Genomic DNA, 22,133 nt, shown 5'->3' with positions numbered 1-22,133 from the left:
GTCCGAGTATCTATAGCCAGGCTTTGAAAAGACAGCTTGATTCCTTTCAGTTGCAATCTGGAGTTGCCCTTATCCAGTATGTCGACGACATTTTGTTGGCTGCTGACACTTATGCACAATGTGAGGAGAGTACGCTTGCTTTACTTTCTTTTTTGGCTCAGCATAATCATAAAGTTTCGAAGAAGAAGCTCCAATACTGTAGACCCAAGGTGACCTACCTCGGTCATCTTTTGTCTAAGGAGGGGCGTGCATTAACATCAGATCGAATCCAGGCGATTTTAGATACACCAGTCCCCCGCACACAGAGAGATGTACGTGCTTTTATAGGATTAACGTCCTTCTGTAGACAGTGGATCATGGGGTTTTCGTACATCATTAAACCTTTGTTAGCATTACTGTCCAAAACAACACCAATGCCCCTTGAATGGACAGATAAATGTCAAAATGCCTTTGAACAATTGAGACAAGCCCTTTGTTCTGCACCCGTGTTAGGTACACCAGATTATGCAAAGATTTTCACGTTGTACGTGCACGAGAAAGATGGGTGCGCGTTATAAGTGTTAGTGCAAGCACACGGGGACAAACAAAGGCCATGCGCATACTTCTCGGCGGTTCTTGACTCTGTAGCACGAGGGTTACCTGGGTGCTTTCGAGCAGTTGCAGCAACAGCGGTAGCTATACGACAGAGTGAGGGAATAGTTTTATCGCACAAATTGTTGGTGTTAGTTCCCCATGCAGTTGATGCCCTGTTGAATCAGACGAAAACCCAGTATCTCACGAGTGCACGTTTGACAGGATATGAGCTTACACTTTTGGTGCCACATATCACACTGAAAAGATGTGCTACCCTGAACCCTGCCACTTTATTGCCCTATCCGGTTGAGGAGGGTCAGGAAGAAAAACATCATGACTGTGTTTTCCTGACCGAGGAACAGACAAAGGGTCGTGTCGACTTACAGGATATGCCACTTCCAGATGTGGATGGGGAACTGTGGGTTGATGGATCGTGTTTGAGGCTGCCAGATGGTACGACTTCCGCAGCATACGCGATCACGACACTTAAGACAGTGGTAGAAACAGCACGAATACCACAAAAATCAGCCCAGGCAGCAGAGCTGATAGCTTTGACGAGAGCCTGCGAATTGAGTGTTGGCCTATGTGTGAACATATACACGGACAGCCGGTACGCCTTCGGAGTAGCGCATGACTTCGGGCTACTCTGGAGAGAACGTGGGTTTTTGACTTCTCATGGAGTACACATCATGCACGGAGAACTAGTGCGTGATCTCCTAAACGCGTTGCTTTGCCCAAAGAAAATAGCGATTATTAAATGCAGTGCCCACAAAAAGATCACTGATAAAGTGGGCCAAGGAAATGCTTTTGCGGATAGTATAGCGAGACAAACAGCTATGTCCCGAACTGACCCCCCCATGTATGTAACAAAATCACAAGCGGAGCGGTGGTACGACGCTAGAGCGGAGATACTAGATATTCAAAAGTCAGCGACTGAAGCAGAACTTGCGGCATGGGCGGCAGATGAGGTGCTAGATGATGAGGGTTGTTGGAGAAGCAAAGACATGGAGAAATGGAAATTGCCTGCAGCTTACTTGCAAGCGATGGTTCAGATGACTCACGGATTAGCACATGTGGGAGCTCTTGCGATCACTAGATTGTTATCACGAGTTTGGGAGCATCCCGAGATTGCCAATACAGCCAAGAGAGTAGTGCAGACGTGTCTGATATGTTTACAACACAATCCTGCGAAAGAGACCCATACTCCGAAAGGAGGGTTCGTTCCACCTTCTGCACCATTTGAGGTTCTCCAAATGGATTACATCCAGCTTGAGCGTTGCAATAACCTTAAGTATATCCTAGTGGTGGTATGCGCTTTTAGCAAATGGGTTGAGGCCTTCCCCACGAAAGATAATACAGCTTTGACAACAGCTAAGGTGTTGCTTAAGGAGTATTTTCCTCGCTTCGGAGTTTGTAAATTTTTGTGGAGCGATAATGGGCCTCATTTTGTTGGGAAAATTGTGGAGTATGTGTTGAAGGGGTTAGGGATCCAGCAGAAGTTCAATGCTGTGTTCCACCCTCAGTCAGCAGGTCTCTTTGAGCGGTACAATGCTACGTTGAAGCTAAAATTGGCTAAGATTGTGGCGTCCACATCATTGAAGTGGCCGGATGCCTTGCCGCTAGCATTGCTCTCTCTTAGATCAGTGCCCCACTCTCGAACAGGCCTCACACCGTATGAAGTGGTGTTCGGAAGGCCTATGAATATATGGGGAGTGCCTAAGCCGCGATTGATACATGATGTGCCTTGTATAATGATGAACGATTATTTGGCACGATTAACAAATGATTTGCTTTCCATTCATCAACAGGTTCGAGAAGCGCTCCCTGACAATTCTACTGGAGAGGCTCACAATCTCCGTCCTGGGGATTTTGTGATGATCAGGTCGTTTGAGAGGGCGAACAGCTTGGAACTGAGGTGGCGTGGCCCCGAGCAGGTCCTCCTGGCTACCCGAACAGCTGTACGGGTGACCAACAGAAAGCGGTGGATACACTCAACTCACTGCCGGCGTGTCTCACCGGACCTGGTGAATCCTGCCGTGTTGACTGATTACAAGGAGATTCTGGATAAAGAAAAGAGCCCAGCTGTGACATCGGCCGAAGTCGAGGGAGCCTTCCCGGACCACACTGTTTCTGGACGACAGCGGTACGATCTGCGGCCACGATAAGGAGAAGATTTTTTTGGTTTTCGAGACTGGTTGGTTACCGCTCTGGGGTTTGTGAAACGGAGACCAGGAATCTCAAGGGGGGGGATCAGTTCTGCCAAGAGTAGCGACACCCGTCTTGACCCCGGAGAAGAAAACAACGGCTACCTCGGAGCTCAGCACCGTATTTTTTCCTTTTTAGGTATATATATATATATATATATATATGTATATTTGAGACTTTGTGAACTCTTTGAACTATGGCGTCCACTGCATCGCGAGACAAAAGAATACTTGGTGCCATTTTATTCGTCTTGACAATTGTGGTAATAGCAGTGATAGCTTGGGTAGTTGAACTCGTGGTGCCTGCACGTGAACATTTGCTGCCGACTACCCCGGCTCCATCTGAACATTTTCACTTCACCTTACCCTACCATGAAGAACGACACCGACAGACTTATTTGAACAATAGTTTTATTCAGATTCTGCATCAAACTCATAACATGACAAATACGTCCAATTGTTGGGTGTGTGGGATGTTGCCTGGTCATCAGAAGAAAGGGGGAACTCCACTCATTCCACTCCCGTTTTAACATAATGGATCCTGTAATGCCTGGTACACTCTTCTATTCACTTTGCGATGGCCAACGAAAGGGGGGGTGCTTTTTCGTTTGAATAAAATTTGCTACCATGACCGGGATGGGTATCCACGAGCTGAGAGTACTCGATTTGAATGGGAGGAGTACCGCCCCGATAATGCTTCTGCACCTCGTATTTACAGCAACCAAAGTAACATTAACGTATCCAGTTCACATGTTATTAATGTTATTGCAACTAAAGCTGATTTGTGCATACGTAATAAAGGTACAATCCCGGTTGGGAAAAGTGAATGCAACACTACACTTACATTTGACAGTCCGAATGGCATATCGTTTGTGGCATCTCGTAATACTTATTTTATCTGTGGAACTAAGGGTTATCATCAGCTCCCGTTGGGATGGTTAGGTACTTGTTACGTATCCTTTGTATTGCCCCCTGTATTCATTGCCCCACCAATGTACCATAATGATTATATCCTGTACCATGATTTTGTACTAAATCGTGTTAAACGTGCTGTGGTCTTAGATGACATAGATCAGACTGATACTGCCTTGCAGCAGTACGTGGACTTTAATTTGGGACTATTTTCCTTTGTGGGGGCTGCATTGAATAGCCGGAAAATACGACGATTGACCCGTGTTGTTGAGGCTGTAGCCAATGATACTGCTATTGCATTAGGAAACATTACCGAAGAACTTCAGATTTCTAGGATTGTTACACTTCAGAACAGAATGGTTCTAGATGTGGTTCTAGCTGACCGTGGGGGGGCATGTAGAATCATCGGAAGCAGCTGCTGTGTATATGTACCTGATAATTCGCCATCTGTTTATGATGCCATTTTGAAGTTGCACAAAATAGCTGCCGAAATACACCCAGACAATGGAACTTGGACTCTTTCAGGGTGGTTCTGGTCTATGCTTACCACTTGGGGTTGGAAACTGTTGACAATTTTATGTATCATTGTTGGGATACTGTTCTCTATATGCTTATGTATACAATGTGGCCCAGCCTTATGTTCCATGTGTTTATCAGCTTGCATTCCTTCACGGCGAGCTCTTGCTCAAAACAAAATGATGCTTCATAAAGAAGTGGCTCAAATAATGTTAATTGATATTGAAGACGAACATCCTGATTATGTCCATTATGAGGTAGCTTCAGCTAAACGCTAAAAGGGTCGTCTGTCGTAATTTGACAATGGCCGCGTTAGCGCTTAGCTTTGCTACACGTTATTCATCTTATCTTGACCATATTAGAAAACGCCATCTTGTATGTTACGGCGGCCATCTTAGATCATGAGCGGCCTCGTGGCCAGCATGCCCTTTAGTCCGTTGTCCGTGCCACTGACCACTCGAGTTTGCCCAGCAACAGGCTATTTTTAGTAACGGTCAAGCCCACACATGCGCAGTATCAACTGACCAGTCGTCCCTCAGGAATGTGCCGCCAAACTGACCAGTGGGGTTGTAACCCCTCCCATGAGCTGGCTGTGTTCCAAAAATGACCATATATGTACATAAAGCTCTGTAACTTTGTACCGCCTATCTTTTCATTACCTGTAAACTGTATAAAAGAATGAGTCGCACCGATGTTCGGTGTGATACTTCTTGCATTACCGAAGGGTGCTGTAGGAATGTACCACCACCCCATGGGGTCTTAATAAACTTGTTCTTTGTACTTTTCAGTTTCCGTGCCAACAGTTCTTTCAGTGTAAGTGGGTTATCTACGGAACATGTAGGCCTTGGGAACCCAATACCACAAGGGGGTACCATAGGTAACCCCCATGTGCACCCCACCTCCCTGGAGTCCATGGGGGCCTGCAACGGGCCACCCAAGATGACTCCGCATGCCTTTCTGTTGGGGCAATGGCGCCATAAAAGGCATGTGAAAGGCCACATTGTAATATGGCTGGACATGTCTTTCAGACACCGCCACCTTATTTAACCCTTTCCCGTCCGGTCGAGTTCTCGACCAGGCGGAAAAGCGGCAGTCGGGCTTTCCGGCCGCTGTGGACCCCCCACCATGGTAATATGGCAGGAGGTCTTTAATGGGAGGATGGCGGCCCGCCCCCGCCAGGCCGGTGGTGGCTACCGCAGGCCTAGCGGGGCAATCCACTGTGCAATCCTGATGGGGCCCTAACTTTTACACTCACTGAATGATGTCACCTGTGATGTCACTTGAGATGTCCTCAATTATGTCATTAGTGATGTCACTGACCATGTCATGAGTGATGTAATATCTTAGTTCATAAGCTGTGCATTGTGGCGGCGTAAGTTTTAGTTAGCTCAGGTAACTATAACTGCTAAATTTCAATGGTTTTGTGTGAGTGAAATCTGAGTCTTACTATAACGTCCCTGTAACTTGTTTTTTTACTGTTTCCTAACTATACTAGCCCTGTAATATTTGTTTTTTTCAGTGAATATATATAACAGGAGGAGTTCTTGTCCCCAAGGTCCCTCAGCACATTTGCAGAGTAGTGGAGAAAGGATCCCCACCAACAACCTCTCAGCAATCTCACTGTGTGTGACTTCCTGAAGGTAACTGGAGCAGTAGTTGCTCCCCAAGGACCATCAGGAGTAAAGAGGACTTAATTCCCCAACCAGTAGGGTGCCAGTGGATGCATTTGCAGAGTGATAGAATAAGATGGTGTGACCTCCAGAAACCTTGCAGCAAATCGACTGTCTGGGACTTACTGAAGGTAACAGAAATGGTTCCTGGCCCAAAGGACCCTTAGCATTTAAGGGAACTTCATCCCCCAACCAGCAGTGTAATAGGAGGTGCATTTGCAGAGTTGTGGAGAAAGGGAATGGGGCCCTCAGGAACTTTCTGGTCCCCTTTTTTTCTTTTTTTTTACTCAAAGGGGGCCATGCGGCCTCCCTCCATCCTAATTTTGTCCCGTGGGCCTGGACTTTATTTATGTAGTTTTTTTAAACTAAGAGGAAGAGTGGTGACCGCCCCCCCGGGCAGATTTTGGCCCTGGGCCCCTTTTCCATGGGGCCCAGAGCCAAAATCTTAAAAGGGCCCTTCCCTTCTCTGGGCCAATTTCCGATGGAGTACCACATCCCTCTGGACCTGATTTCTAATGCGAGTGCCCTGGTCCCACCCAGGGCACCCACTCACCAAATATAGGGACTGCATGGGGAGCCGGAAGTTCCCTGCAGTTCATACTAGCTCTCCACCCCCTGCAGGAGCCGGCATTGCATTTAAACATAGGGAGCAGCTAAAATGCAGCTCTCTGTGTATATAAAACAATTGTGATCTGCTTTGGGCAAGTGAGAGTATACGCAAAGCACAGTTTACTATGGCTTGGCGGATTGGAAAGCTCCTGCCAAGCCATAGCAAACAGAAAAGTTCCCAGGATGGGCACCCTAAGACAAAATCAGGAGCCAGCCCTCGGGAGTGCAGGTCCCCATGGTCATCTTTGCATTGAGTAAGAGGGGCAGTTCAGCCCCTTCCAGTGTTTAGTTTAGCCCCGGGGAGGTGGTGGTCCCCGGGGTTGGGGTTCTGCACCAGATCCCTTCCATAATTTTTTTTTATCCCGGGGAGGTCCCCAGGGCTGTGTGTGGTCTGTGTGGGCCCCCACAACTCTATGTTAATTTCCCAGGGAAAGGGGCAGTAACTTGGGCTACAGGGGGCCTAGTGGGTTTGCCCCACATTGCTATACTTCATTGCCCCAGGGAGGTGGTGGTCCTCGGGACTGAGTGGTGGCCGAGCAGGGCCACCCTGCATTCCAATAGTTTATAGTATTATTGCCCAAGGGATGTGGCAGTCCCTGGGACTGTGGGGGGCTTTTTTTTTAAACAAAAGCGCGGAGCCCAAAAATGTGCTTTTAAAAAATGTGTACTAGAATTCACAAATCCATCATGACCTCATGGTAAAACATGTTAAAATGTGCCTGGTGGTGTTCATGGCTTGGAGCTCAGGGTATTTCTACCCAGCATCCTTTTATTTATTTTTACTTTTTGGGGGGTGGCATCTGTAAAGCTTCCAGCACTTCCTGGTTGAAGTGTTGGCAGCCAATCAGAGCTGTACTATATAAACAATAAAAGAAAGGGATATGGGGAAGAGAACAATATATAATTACTTGTATGTCATTAAAAGTAAGAACATGAATAATACATGGTTTTACACTATAAGCATAACAATAAAAAAACTAAAAAGCATGGTAAGAATATAAGGGTACAAAAATTCACTAATCATCTGCGAAAGAGACAAAGGATGAAGTTAAGGTGGCTTCCATACATCATCTGATACAGTAACGACTTTAACAGAAGAAGAGGCAGACAAAGATAAATAAGTAGTTAATGAAGCCATTAGAGATCTCTTTTGATTGCTAGAGATATGGGGGAGACATAATTAGTGTCTAATCCATGATGAAAACATACAGCGTTCCACCAGGATCTAAAGGAGAATTTATCAGCTTATTTTTAAATTTGAGGTCATTAAGTGAAAATCAACAGCTAACAATAGATCTAACAACTTAAAACTTGATGGTGACTGTGGCCATTGGGGAGACAAAGACCCTAGGAATAAACTGGTTAGAGAAAAGGGGGCAATGACTTTGAAAATCTTCTTAATTTGGGTCCAAACCAACTGCCAAAACTGATGAATAGGGGGGCACTCAAATAACAAATGTTTTAAAACGTCATTCAAGCAGGGACAGGACCAACAAGTAGAAGAAGTATTTGATAAACATGACTTTTATAGTCATTGGGTAGAATATTACTTGTTGGTAAATTAAATAAAGAGTTTGTGTGGTGTTAACAGCTCAAGAAGTTTTGGGAAGATTACACCATAACTTATCCATGTTTCATTTGGCCACCATTGTGATAAATCATTTCCCCAGGCTAGTTGGGTACTTGATTGAATCTGTACGAGGCTAATTATAAAGACTTGTAAATAGTGGAAGCAGAAGGGGAGGTATCTAATAATGGAGAAAGAGTAGTACATTTTGTAGGGGGATTGGAAGTACTCGGTAGCACATGAAGATGTTGGTTGAGGGATGGCTATAAAAGATCACATTGTGATTTAAAAGTTGCTGGTAAAAAAAATGTTGTTTAAAGGTCAGTAAACGAAAGGGGTTAATCATCAAGTAGAAGTTGAGAGATCCATTGCAAACCCTTAGAATGACAATTTCTCCAACAAATAGTGCTGTTCTTAATTCAGAATGATGTATGATGCCAAATGGGTTGTTGTTGATAAGAATTAAGTAAGGGCTAAGATGATGGTAGGGGAGGAGCCAACAGTTTACGGGAGTGTGAAGTAATAGGAGAATGTAATAATGAGATATTATTAGTAAAAGCAAAGGAGGAAATAAGAGATTTCTCTATTTGTACCCACAAGGGTGGATATGTGGGGAGCTCCGAAGAGAGCCACGGGGCAGCATATTTTAGGGAAAATGTAGAATGATATGTTTTGAAACTGTGGAATCTAAGACCTCTGATACATTTATCTTTTTTTTAAAAAGGTAATGCAATACGAGGGTGTATTGTTTTTCCATAAAAAATTGGATAAGAGGGAATCAATTTTCCAACAAATAATATCCAGGAATGTGAACCAGAACCATAGAATTAATATATAATATGAGTGGGGTGAGCATCATTTTAATGAAATCCATTCAGCCCCACCAGAATAGAAAAGGAGGTTGCCAATGTGTAATAGTATCATTTAATTTTTTGGTAATGTGATAAAAAAGGTATTTTAATGTTTTAGGAATTGTCAGAGAAAACCACAGGCCCGGATATTTTAGTTTAGAGGTTTGCCAAGAGATGCCCGAGTGGTCAAAAAGATGCTCTTGACATTAAACAGTAGAACTTCACATTTATCAGCATTAATCCTATAACCTGATAGCAGAGAAAAGGTATTACCCTGTTGAAAAAAAGGGGGGGGGAGGTATCAAGGTTAGAGCTAAATATGAGAATGTCATCAACGTAAATGGACATTTTAGCCTGATGGGGACAACATTTAAAGCCTGTAATGCGAGTATCCTGCCTAATTTTAGTTAGAAAGGGTTTCAGTGCGTTGACTAACCTGTTATACCCCTCAAAGTAAAGGGATGTAATTTGAGTTCCTTCCATTGACAACAATTGAGGCTGATGGATCTGAATATAACAGAGAAATTATTTAATTCAATTTAGGTGGGAAATTAACCCATCTCAATGCGTGTAACATAAAATCCTAACCAATCCTGTCAAAGGGTTTTTCTGCGTCATAAGCAATAGCAGCAATAGGATGATCCAAAGACGAAACCTTGCTAAGGACATTGAAAAAGACTCAAAAATTGTCAGAGGCTAATCCTTCTTTAACAAAGCCGGATTGTTCAGGGCATATCATATCGGGCAGCATGGGGTCAATGCGCAATGCTAGGATCTTGGCAAAGATCTTATAGTCAGTAATAACTAAAGAGATGGGATGATAATTCTTACAGAGAGATATCTTCATTTTCTTTTGAAATTAGCAAATCATGGCTTCTTGGAAAGTCCCTTGATATATATACGTTTATGAGTAAATCAATTAAATAGAAGCAAAAGATGAGGGAGGAAAAGTTTCACAAAATGATCATAAAATTCAATTGTAAATCCATCAGGCCCAGGGGCCTTCCAACAAAATAACACTGAGACTGCATGGATAATTTTGGCTAATGAAATATCAATTTCTAATGAGTTAATATCAATGTGATGTGAAGGAGGAGAAAGAATGGACTGAAAATATGCAAAGAGCCCAGACTGTACTGGTTGCGTTTCTGAAGAATATACTTTTTTATAGAAAGACACAAATTAATTTAAAATATTGTTATCTTTAAAAATATGAGTTCCCCCAAGGCCCCTGTAAAGATTCTATCATCGATCTGTCCCTTTTTACTTTTGAATAATGTTCTAGTAGTTTCCCCATTTTATTCTGACCCCCATAGTACCAAGTGCTACTTTTCAATGGACAAGAAGAGGCAGCATCCGTAGATAACCTGTTCAGAGTGAGTTTCGCATCAACAAGATTTTTCAAGGAAGACTCATCATTGGAGTGAGCATAAGTATATTAAGTCTGTTTGATTTTATTAAGTGGTTGGGTAGATTGGGCATCTAAGGATTTTTTCTTTTGTGAGACAAAGTTTATTATAAAGCCCCTGGCGGCTGCGTTGAAAGCGTCTCATATCATTACAAAAGACGACTCTGGAGTTGAGTTGAAATCAGATACAAAGAAACTGAATTGTTGACTAAATTTAGGATCTAAGAGTAAGTAGTTAATAAAGCGCCATCTGACTGAGTGCGGATAAAAAGGGATGAGGTCTACGTCCACAGGGTTCTGAAGCGTGATCTGATGTTAACATTGATCCTATCTCAGTTTGAAGAGCATGTTGAGCTAAAGATTTCCTCAGATAAAGGTAATCAATACAGTATTGTGAGTGGTGTGAGCGGAATAAAAACTGTACTCCTGAAGGTCTGGGTGGCAGAGTCGACATATATCAACTAGCGATTTACGTTGTATAGTGGAAGTAAAGTATGAGTGCATTTTATTGGGAACAAACTTAACTGTTGAATGCATGCCCAATATGAATTTGGTAACAGTCACCACCAAATATAATATAGTCATCATCATATAAAAACAGTTTGTCAGAGATCTTTGTCCAGAAAACCTTATCAACAGAGACAGGGCCATATACATTGAAAATACCTAAAGGTATCTTATCAATAAGGAGATTAACAACAACCCACGAACCTTCAATATCAGATTCTTGATGAGTAACGGAAACATGTAACTCTTTAGGACAAATAATCAGAACCCCATTTTTCTTACCTTAAGCAGGAGAATTGAACATATAACCCACCCAACATTTCATCAATTTGGAAGTTCCAGACTCAGAAAGATGGGATTCTTGCAACAATGCAATACACGTTTTTATTTTGGCTAGATGAGATAATAACATCCTTTTTCTTTTAATAGGGTTACCTAGCCCTTTGACATTCCAAGTAGTAAACCGGAATGTAACTTAATGGTAAGAACATGAACAATCAATATTCCTACAGTAGCGACATTAGGTTAAGAATAAAACAGGTATGATAAAAAAAACATATTAATAAGGCATTTGTTTAGTAATAAAAAGAAGAAGAAGAGGAATGGCATAGTAGACAGTAGAAAGAGGAAGGTGATAAAAAAAGAGCCACATAGAAAAACACAAACAAAGGGGAAATGAAAAAGGAAACAAAAAGACAGTACAAGTCATAAGAAGGACAACTGAAGAACATACCTACAAAACACAAAGACCATATGGGGGTATCGACACCAGGAGATGGCGATGACAAAACTTGAGTCCATACCGGACATCAGGGTAACCTTGAATGGGTAGGGATATCAACAATAGAGAAGAACATTTGGCAGATGGGGTAAGAAAATACACCTGTATTAGGAAGAAGGGAGATGGTATTAATTAATACTTTTATAAAAAGAGAAGAAAAGAGAAAAGGGATGAAAAGAGACTAATGAATAAGCATCTTAAAAGTGAATCACGAATGAAACAACATTAAAAAAATTAGACAGAAATGGAAAAACCCATATAAAACAAACAATGTGACAGTCAAGTAGACTTTGAAGTGTCCATAACATCCGCTCCATGTTGTTGAAAACATTCCTGCAGTGCATCCTCCTCATCAAAAGTGGTAGTATTCTCTTTAGTACTGACTTTAAAGAGGCAAGGGTGGATTAGACCATATCTGGCATTTATAGTTCTTGGTTGAGGTCAAAGATCCAGGAATTTTTTCAGACAGTCCACACTTGAGAGAAAAACAATCAATGTTCCTCCCCAAAAATGTCTTTTGGGGATTTGACAGCTGACTAGACTTGTAATGGGTCAGTATATTGCAGAAAAAACATGATAAAACCACATGTTCTTTTTGAGACCTTGGGACCAAGTCTATGAGCCTGTAGTTTGTTAGGGGCAGTAGTAGACATGTTCAGAAGCTTGGGAAAAAAAGCCTGAAGAAAACTGTTGGATTGGAACCCTCCATATTTTTAGAGAGTCTGTAAATGCAGAGATTATTTCTGCATATCCGCTTCTCCAAGTCCTCTTGGATGTGAGAGCAAGTAGATTGAATAGATTCCGTCCTCTGTTCCAAAACCAGCACACGTGGTTCCAAAGACGACCATTTGTCATCTAGATGTTGCAGAGTTTTAGTAGTTTCCTCCATGAAAGGTTTTAGTGTACACATTTCGTCAAGAATCACTGGGGACGGGGGTCTTTTTTAGGTCTTTTAGAGGTTTCCACAGGCGTCTTGCTTGAGAGTTGCGATTTTGGAATGGCGCATGGTGCAGGGTCAGATTTATGAGGATGTGTATCCTCCATGTCGTTGTGAGTGGAATCTGAGACTGAGTTAACAATGTGTTTGGAGGAAAGAGGGAGTTTAAGATTGTATAATCTCCTCATATCCAGGAAAAGAACTGTGCAAGATGCATACAGAAGGCAAAGCCCTCCAAAAATGCAAAGCAATTTTAGTCAGAAAGCGAGGAGGAGAAAAACAGCAACCAAAAACCACTCAGATATATGAAAGGACACTGCAGGGTTGATTTCTCTTGTCAATAGTAGAGATGAAATCGCTAAAAAGGCGTTAAGAAAAAAAACTTTTGAGGTAGTGCATGTAATGTATACAACACAGATATGCAATAGATGGAAAAGGGAGTACGTTCAACTTTCAAAATGGCGGGCGCACCCTTATCCTGAGGAGAAATCCATGGGGCCTTTATGGCCCTGAAAAGTACAGAGGCAGAAGTTGTAGAGGGTCCAGCAACTCAACAGGACTTGAGGGGGCGACATTGTGTACTCTCATCCCTTGGTAAGTGCTGAAGCAGGCTCCGGTCTAGGAAAGCCTACCCGGCTTTCCATAGGAGCTCTGGGCAGTCATGCTATCTTGGATCGGCATCAAGACCATGCCTCCATATAGCAAAATATTTAACCATAATATTAGTCTCAGGCCCAGTTCCGCAGGATTCAGTTGCAGCAGAATAAATGGTCCACCTCCTGATATTACCAAGTCCCTGATATAGAGATATGTACAGGGCTTTCGAATTATCAGGTGAGGGAAAGGAAGGGGAAGGGTCAGCATGGGAATAGGACCTGAAACAACCAAGACAATGGGTTAACACAAAAATATATGCTACGCTCATGTATTTCTCGCTAAAAAGGTATCACATATATTCCTGGAAAAACTAAAGCTGATGACCTGGTATACGGACCTCATCATGCTTGTAAACATTTATCTGTAAATAAAGTATTCAAAGGCATTGGCACCAACACATTCAATCCTCTACTCCTAAAGATATGTAGCGAAGTCAGAATATCACCTACCCATATTAGTTCAATGGCTGACCTGGAAAAATACCCTCAGAGAGAGTGACTTCACTCTAAACCCCCAGTAGTCTTGTTCGTTTATAAAGGGTTGTCTTCACCTCTGTATTATGCAACATGTTTCCAATTCAATATATATATTAGGCACTGCACAATTAAAAAATACTTCTTGAATGAACGAGGGCAAGTTCTAAAACAGGAAAGTCATGATCCAGCTTACAACGGCAATACGCGGTTGTGAGCTTGAATAGCTATAGCCTGAGGACACGGTAATATACTGTTGAGACCGCCACCGTATTCCGCTCCTCAAATATCACACAAACTTGAAAAGCAGCGTACTCACCGCTCGTAGAGCAGTATCCAAGATAAAGGATGTGATCTCAGGAAACCAACATGAGACCGACAGGCGACATCTTCCTCTCTCAGCTGAGAGAGGTCTCTGAACAGGAACAGATTTTGTGCAACTTCCTGTGCGACTTCAGTTCCTAAATCCCCAACACGGGCCTGCCTTCTGGGTAATGTATTTCTCTAAAGACTGGGTAGGTGCAACACGCTCAAATCCTGACACAAGAGGCTCAATTCTTGACAATTAGCACAGTGCTATCCATGCTGAGCTGTAAAATGCCAACATTCTTTCACCACTCCAGGCACAGTATTATATTTATGGATTGGTAAAATTCCATCTAAGCCTACCTGGAATACATAACAGCAATCCCTGACACCGCTTTGTTCTCATTAGATCCCCTCAGAGAGGTTTAACTTTGTGCATGTACAAGGGAGCAGCCAGTATATGTCATATCAATACACTTTCAGGCTTAGACTGCCAAATAATGTATGCAAAATAGGTAGCAGAGAACTCTGGGTAGTTCCAAAGTGTTGATGGCCCCCCAATATATAGCAGGAGCTGTCCCTCTGGAGTGGCTAGCCCCAGGCCTATTTATGGCTCAGGGAGGGGAGCCATGTATCCCCTCTCCTGTCTTGTATTAGAGGCTGCCCTGGAGAGGTGGTGGTCCCCGGGGCCGAGAAAGGCTGGGGGTTAAAAATATTCCTACCCTGCCCCTTTTTTTTTTTTTTTTACTTTGTGGGACTGAGCTTTGAGCAAAGTTCCAAGATTGCTAACAACACTTCCTGGTTGAAGTTTTGGCAGCCAAATAAATTTCAGTAGGATCCGTGAGTTCTTGAAAGAACTTGCGTCCTTAGATGTCTATATTTTTAAACTTGAATATCTCTGAAGCTACTGACAGATTTACACCAAATCACGAAAAGTAAGCTTTTTGAACCAACAACTAGCTTTCTGCCAAAGTTGGAGTTATTCCATTCAATGGATCAGACTGTTGTTGTATTCAAAAAATGAAAAATCCCTATAGACATAAAAGTCAGAAAACATGTTTTGGGACTCCCTTATTTCTTGGCCCCCGTTTGACGGATCTCCACAAGAATTTCAACACAGCAGCTGAACCAAAAAGAGGAAGTGTTGTGAAACTTTTGTGAAGATTCATCAATCGGCACCAAAGCAATATATATATTAAAAAAGTCCCTGGCACATACATCAAACCAGTTAAACATGGTCAATATAATTGGCAAAAACACCACTCTTGACTGATTTATTTATTTATTTATTTATTTTTGGTATTTGTAAAGCGCGGCTTATACCCTCAGGCGTCTTGGCGCTGATAAAACCAGATAATTATGATAATTAGCAAGAGGAAGGAGCAGTTATTGGTTAAAGAGCCACGTTTTTAGAAGCTTGCGGAATTGGAGGAGGGAGGAACTCTCCCTGATGTTTAGGGGTAGCGTGTTCCAAAGCTTTGGGGCAGCCACCAAAAAGCAACGATCGCCCCAGGATACTGTTTTTGTACGAGGAACAACCAGTTGACTGAGGGTAGTTGAGCGTAGAACTCTGCTAGGTCTGTATCGTTGTAGCTGATCTTTCAGAAAGTGGGGACCTTGGTTGTTAAGCGCCTTGAATACGATACAGAGGGACTTGAAATGAATTCTGTTTCGGATGGTGAGCCAGTGGTACTCCGTTATACTTTTGGATATAGATTCGTATTTTGTTTTACCAGAGAGCAGGCGTGCTGCTGCGTTCTGGATTGTCTGTAGTTTGGATACTACTCTGGATTGGGCATTGAGGAAGAGACCGTTACAATAATCCAGAGCAGAAAGGACAAGAGAAGTGACCAATGTTTTAATGGCTGATTCTGGAAGGAAAGGACGTATTTTTCTAATCATCTTCAATTTTAGGTGTGCTGCGGAGACTGTTTTATTGGCATGATGCATGAAATTTAGACCTTCATCGAAGATGATTCCGAGGTTCCTGACTTTGGCAGTGGGGGTGGGAGGGGTGCCGAAGGCATCTGGCCACCAGCTTGAAGGCCAGGCTGGGTGAAGGGGTCCAAAAATGAGCACCTCGGTTTTTTCTGAGTTTAATTTAAGGCAGTTGGTAGTCATCCATTCTCCTATGTCTACAAGTCCTTTCTTGAATTTTTCTGCCACTAGATCTCCGTCCCCTTTGATAGCCAGAACAAGTTGGGTATCATCGGGGTAGGAGGTTAGGCTCATCCCGTGTGCTTTGATGGTTTTAGCAAGGTCCGACACGTAAATGTTGAAAAGTGTCGGACTTAGGGATGAGCCTTGAGGTACTCCACAAGGAGATGAGAGTTGGGCCGATTGAAAGGGTCCCAGGATAACAGCCTGCGTTCTTTTGGCTAGGAAGGAAGCAATTAGGTCTTTGGCAGTGTGGCAGATGCCAAATCCCTCGACACGGTCGACCAAGATGGTGTGGTCGACCGTGTCGAAGGCTGCTGATAGATCCAGCATTACCAGAATGGCTGTTCCCCCCTGATCCCTAATCACCCTAATGTCATCGGCAGCCTTAATCAAGGCTGTCTCTGTCCCATGATATTTCCAGAAACCAAATTTCGTGTCATCCAGGAGATGGTCAATAAATTCAGAGATCTGAGTGTTCATGGCTTTTTCGATCACCTTTGCCACGAATGGGAGACTTGCAATGGGTCGGTAGTTTTTTAACTCATTTTTATCCAGGGAAGGTTTTTTTAGCAGGGGTTTAAGTAGGGTGTTTTTTAGAGGGTCTGGGTAAGTGCCTGAAAGTAGAGTGGAATTGCAGACCTGAGTGAGTAGTGGTATAATAGAATCCATTACCGGCAGGAGTACTGAGAGTGGGCAGGGGTCCAAGGCTGATCCTGATTTAATAGAGGACAGTATGGTTTTTATTTAGTCTATTGTAACCAGTTGGAAGCTGGAAAACATGTTATCTGGAGGTGGAGTGGGAGGGTTGTCTGTCCTGGGAAGTGAATTTGCAGAGAAAGCTTGATAAATGTCATCAACTTTGGTAAAGAAAAAGGAAGCTGATCAAAGAGCGTCATTCCAACAGGTGAAAAAGATCATGAAACTGGGTGCCATTGTTAACTATAGTGATAAACACAGTTACTCTGAAGTCAGCGCTAGCAGTTAGCATTCAGTGGTTCAGAGTTATCTATCTCCATTAGCATACATATAATTAAGAAATGGCCCTTACACTACTATGACTTGATGTATTATGAAACAAGAGAATTATGTCAAATGTAGTCGCCATCAATAAATGTGCATGATGATACATGTATTTACTGTAATCCAAGTGTGCTAATAACTATACAGAATTGTGTGTCCATAATTACTTGGTAAACAATCTGGGTAATAAGATGTTGGAACAAGCTAGGGTGCTGGATGTCGATATCTTGTTTCTGATGAAGAAACAATTTTAGGATGGATAATAGTTCCTGAAACTTCAAATGCTATTAGCGGACCAAATTCAAAGAAAATAATGAAAGTCATTGTTAGTATTGTAGGTGCTCTCTCTTCCTCAATTGATAAATCCACTTAGATTCAGTTTGTTTTAGGAGTAATTCCCTATTACCAAATCTGTTCCTCACTGGAATGTAATCTATCCCTAGAACCAGAAATTCAAATTCTTCCATGCAATGAAATGCCATGAGATAATTAGTATCCCAGTACTTAAGCACCCTGGCAAAGTTAGGGCACAGTAACATTCTCTGGGTCTTGCCATTATGGAATGTGATTTTCTGGTGTTTCAGAATTTTTATTAAGAATTGTATACTTAGTATTAAAGGCTAACAGGCTGGTTTCGGATTTTTGGCCTATTGTGTTTTTTTAACACCTAATTCTACAATATGCACAATATCAATAATCTTATTAGATATGTATGTTAAGGATAGTAGAGTGTTCAGGGTATGCACGCCACATTTGCGTATTTGACACGTTTAGGAGGTATATACAAATAATTGTTATCACACCATTCTAATGGGTGTTAATAACTTTTTATTTTCTTGTTTTTTTGTAGACTTATCATGGTCTCTTGTACAACAAATTTACTCATATGACCAGGAGGGACCACCCGTAAAGCTTTGTTTCACTAAACCACAAGTGAGTGGATAAGACTCTGTTACCTTGTTAACGTTAGAGGCAATGTTCAGTTGAGAAAGAAAGGGGTAGGATTATTTTCGCACATGTGCTCTATATTCTATTTGTAGATATGGGTGCGCACACTCCGAGCAACTTTTGGCGGTTAGGTTCAGGATACATTCGATATACTGATCACTGGTAAGTTAACATTATGTTAGGAACCTGACATTGTATGTAACACCAATAATTTGCGACAAGTCAGTAAATTTTATTACGTATACTGACAACATTATGTTGTGGTTGTGTGAAGTATAGACCTCCTATAATAATATCCGACATCACTCTATGGTTGCTTGATCCTTTTAGACTGAGGTGGCCTATGTTTATTATGTTGGGCAATACTGATAATTACAAATCAACGTATGAATAGTTGAGATAATATACATTAGTACTTCAGTGTCGGCATCAATACATAGCCTATATATTGCAAACGGGATTTATGTGATGTTTTTGAAGACTACAGTAGATAGATTAAGAAATGATAGGCTGACTAATACTGATAGGGTTACATGATTATTTTTATATATGATACCTTTAGTTAACTATTACACTGTGCTGTTCAATTGTAGATCTCTTGCGCCAACTGCATCTTCATTGAATATTAGATGAACTGATTTAACAGCCTTACTCTTACTGATAGGTGAGTTCCTTTCTCTTTTGTATTGCCCTATTTCAGAAATAGACTCATCTAAGCCAGGGATAGGAATTATTAGATCGCGATAAACAAAGAAATGTACTTTATATAATATCCTTTGGGATATTCCGTAGACTCTGTGATCTGTTCACTCCTGGATGAAATAACGTGTGAAATATATAGTATTTGTTCTGTTCACCTTAGGAAGGAAGACTATCTACTGTGAAGAGACATTACTGGGTGACACATTCTTGCTGCAACACCGTGGTCGCTTTACTGCAGTTGTACGCGCATCCACTCTTCTTTGGTAGGTACAAGTGCTTTGTTAAAGATTTTATTGCGAACTGTCAGAGCACCGTAGTCACCGATAACTACCCGGTTACCTTATCGCTTACTAGATGGTGCCTCTCCCAGCATCAAAAGCTCAATACCAACTGTGGTACGGAGGTTACAGTGCAGACCTCTGGTTGCAACAAAAAGGGTATTACTCAAGAAATGTTGTGATCTTATGACTTTTAGAGCTTATAAACCCATGGGGATGTATATAGGATATTCATCAATGAAATGATTTGTGTTTGTGTACTGTTTTTAATGTGTAAAGAAATGTTGTGATCTCATGACTCTCAGAATTTATGAACCAATGGGGATGTATATAGGATATTCATTAAGGAAATGATTTTGTGTTTATGTGCTGCTTTTAATTTGTATATAATAACACTGGTGTGTGGTTTTTACGTTTCTTAATGAAACCATTATGAATTTCATTTTAGATGTAAATAATAGGTATTCAATGATATATTTAGGATTGATTGTTGTTTTTTATTTAATGCTTCCAGCCTTGAAAAAGTCTTAGTGAGACGAAACACGTGTCTGCGGTGTGAGCTGTGAAGTTGTTATAAACTATTGGTGTTTAATAAAAGAATCTTTGGAGGAATACAACCTGACTTGGATCTCTGAATTTGGAGTTATATGAATACAAATACGGACAATGTACAAACTATGATTATAGACTAACCTTGGACTCTAAATAGCCAGATTAATTTTTATGGCGTACACTAATCGAACACGAACAGGAGTGCTAAAGTGGCGTATTATTTCTTTTTTCTTTTTTCTTGTGGTTCCTGATTTTTGTAAGTCAACATTTATTTTTATTGTGTCCGCTTTTGCAATTCAATACATTTTATTCTCTGCTCGTTCCTGAGTTCTCTTATTAAAACTGTTCCCAATAAACCTAGTGTTTGGGTTCTCTATGTTGCTACTGAATGGTTCTTGCTCACTACAATTACACCTAAAAAGGAACAGTTTCCATAAATAATGTCATTAGTAATGGTAGTAGTAGAAAGCTGTATTCGATTTTAGTACAAATATAAAATCATAAAAGTGACAGTCAATATATACAATTTCATCTACATCAAATATTACACAGTAAAAAAAGTATTAAACAAGGTGTGTAAACACACATACAATAAAGCTTTACATCCATACTATAATTCTAACAGCTAAAAATACAGAGATAGGCATATCGGTCAACGATGATCTAATTATTCTATAAAATTACTGTTAGATTCCAAAGTGGCTCGGATTTTCAGGAAAGTTTTTAGGTACATGGCTACACATTTGGCACTTGATACTGAGTTTAAGAATTGTAAAGCCATAAAGGCGGGACAACATCTTCTCAGGCCAAGGGACAATAGGATAGGAATAATCCATCATTTGCGTGGTACTACATAATATTTACAGAACATCAATACATGTATATTTGACTGTTCAGAGGTACCATCACATGGACACTGGGTGATGGGAATTGACCAGTCCTGTCTCCCTGGAAATATAACCAAACGAAAAAACAAATTAAATCTGAACCGAGTCAACAAATACTTTTCATAAGTTGTCAGACAGAAAGTAAGATACAGCTGTATGCCCAAGGAACATTGAATGGTTAAAATATGACAATTTGTGACTTTTTGGGATTCTTGGGCCAAGTGAATTTCCCCCAGATGTGATAAGCACAACAGCCGTAAGGCCTTTCTAGTAATAGTATTTAAGGAAGCCGGGTCATTAAGTATATGAGGATGTCCAGGTCCTTTAGGAAGTTATGGACATATAATAACCATGGGACATTCAACCAGTTATCTAAAACCAGACAGTATTTGATTAATGTACGGGTCAGGTGACACTGCTCCGTCGTTCAAATGCGATGCCACAATAGTATAGGCTGGATTTTTATATTCCATGCCTAGTTCCATGTGACAGGCGTAGGTTGGGGAGGACTGGGGGACGGCCAAAAGCTAACTGATAAATGTGTTCTCAACCCTTTGTAAATTAGACACAGGTACATAGCCCCATACCCCAGCGCCGTATATAGCTGCACTGTGGCATTTGGCGTAATATATTTGCAAAATTTCTTTGGGGGGCGGCTTAACTATTTTTCGGGAAAAGGCAATCAATGCGGAAGAGGCTCTTAAAAATAGGAGATATCTACTATCAGTGGCCGATTTCCAGGAAGAGGTATTATCAAAAAGAATACCTAAATAGGGATAAGTCTTGGTACAATCCAACTCTGCATTATCAATACAAATCGACTTATGGTTAGATCTCTTTTTCCCGAAATGCATGACCAATGTTTTCTTTATGTTGACCTTAAGGTCCAATGAGGCCATGAATTTGCAGTATGAATTTAATTGGATCTGAAGTTGGATTGGAGTTCGGGCCATAACTACTGAGTCATCCGCATAGAGTAACACAGGGATCGGACGACGGGCGATTGTTGGAAGGTCCTGGCTCCCTACTAACATGGCCTTTTCAAGGCCATTTGTATATAAATTGAATAGAAAAGGAGCCAGGACACACCCTTGTCTGACTCCCCTAGTTACTCCAAACGGATGAGTGAGCTGCCCATTTACCTCAAATCTTACCCTTGCTGAAGCGCCTCAATACAGCTCACGTAAAAAAGATGTTATACAGGGGTCCACGCCCATTTCCGCCAGGATTGACCACAGCCTAGAATGTGATACACAGTCAAAGGCTGCGGTCAGGTCCACATATACCATATGGAGATTGCCTTTCTTTGCCTGTACATATTTTCCAACTAAAAAGGAGAGATTCAAAGCCTGCTTTACGGTACCCAAACCCTCCTGGAAGCCATATTGCAGGTCTGTCATGATGTTATTGTCTGTGGACCAAACCTGCAATCTCTACAGGATCAAGCAACCAGCCACTTTGCCAAGTGAATCCAGGCGGGAAATGGGCCTATAGCATGTTGGATTATTGCGGTCTCCCTTCTTGAAGATAGGCAGCAGGATGGAAGTAGACCAGGTTTCTATGAGTCCTCCTTTTAAGGCGGCCTTAATTACTCTAGTTAGTACCGGTGACCAGA

The sequence above is a fragment of the Lissotriton vulgaris genome, chromosome 4_1 (assembly GCF_964263255.1).
Source record: "Lissotriton vulgaris chromosome 4_1, aLisVul1.2, whole genome shotgun sequence".
In the NCBI taxonomy this organism is placed as follows: domain Eukaryota; kingdom Metazoa; phylum Chordata; class Amphibia; order Caudata; family Salamandridae; genus Lissotriton; species Lissotriton vulgaris.
This window is presented reverse-complemented; position numbering follows the sequence as displayed.